This window comes from Numida meleagris, unplaced genomic scaffold, assembly GCF_002078875.1.
Source record: "Numida meleagris isolate 19003 breed g44 Domestic line unplaced genomic scaffold, NumMel1.0 unplaced_Scaffold354, whole genome shotgun sequence".
In the NCBI taxonomy this organism is placed as follows: Eukaryota; Metazoa; Chordata; class Aves; order Galliformes; family Numididae; genus Numida; species Numida meleagris.
The window spans coordinates 60,038-61,002 of NW_018364579.1; the positions used below are offsets into that span (position 1 = coordinate 60,038).

The window sequence follows — 965 nt, forward strand, 5'->3', positions numbered from 1 at the left end:
GACACTGCAACAAATGCAGATCTGCAGGTGAAGTTGCAGTGGGTGCAGAGCAACAGATGTCATTGCAATGGCTGCAAATCTGCAGGTGGCATTGCATCCGATGCAGATCTGGGGATGACATTGCAATGGGTGCAGATCTGCAGGTGGCATTGCAGTGAATGCAGATGTGGGGATGACTTTGCAATGGGTGCAGATCTGCAGGTGAAGTTGCAATGGGTGCAGATTTGCAGGTGGCATTGCAATGGGCACAGATGTGGGGATGACACTGCAATGGGTGCAGACCTGCAGGTGACGTTGCAATGGGTGCAGAGCAACAGATGTCATTGCAATAGGTGCAGATCTGCAGGTGGCATTGCAATGAATGCAGATGTGGGGATGACTTTGCAATGGGTGCAGATCAGCAGGTGCCATTGCAATGGGTGCAAATCTGCTGGTGACACTGCAACAAGTGCAGATCTGTAGGTGGCATTGCAACCGATGCAGATCTGGGGATGACATTGCAATGGGTGCAGATCTGCAGGTGACGTTGCAATGAGTGCAGAGCAACAGATGTCATTGCAATGGGTGCAGATTTGCAGGTGGCATTGCAACCAGTGCAGATCTGGGGATGACACTGCAATGGGTGCAGGACTGGGGATGACATTGCAATGGGTGCAAATCTGCTGGTGACACTGCAACTGATGCAGACCTGCAGGTGCCATTGCAATGGGCGCAGATCTGCAGGTGGCATTGCAATGAATGCAGATGTGGGGGTGACATTGCAACGGGTGCAAATCTACAGGTGACATTGCAATGGGTGCAGACCTGCAGGTGACACAGCAGTGGGTGCAGAGCAACAGATGTCATTGCAACGGGTGCAGATCTGCAGGTGGCATTGCAACAAGCGCAGACCTGCACGGAAATTTACAACGGGTGCAAGACCCCACAGCAAAACTGCAACCCATGCAAGGCCTGCAGCCCCCCCC

At 52.8% G+C, this 965-nt stretch overlaps 1 protein-coding gene across 1 annotated transcript in view; it reads right to left on the reverse strand.

The window, feature by feature from the left end:
• Positions 1–965, reverse strand: part of LOC110391360 (IgGFc-binding protein-like) — a gene marked incomplete in the record, with an annotated part of 37,375 nt that overhangs the window by 35,382 nt on the left and 1,028 nt on the right.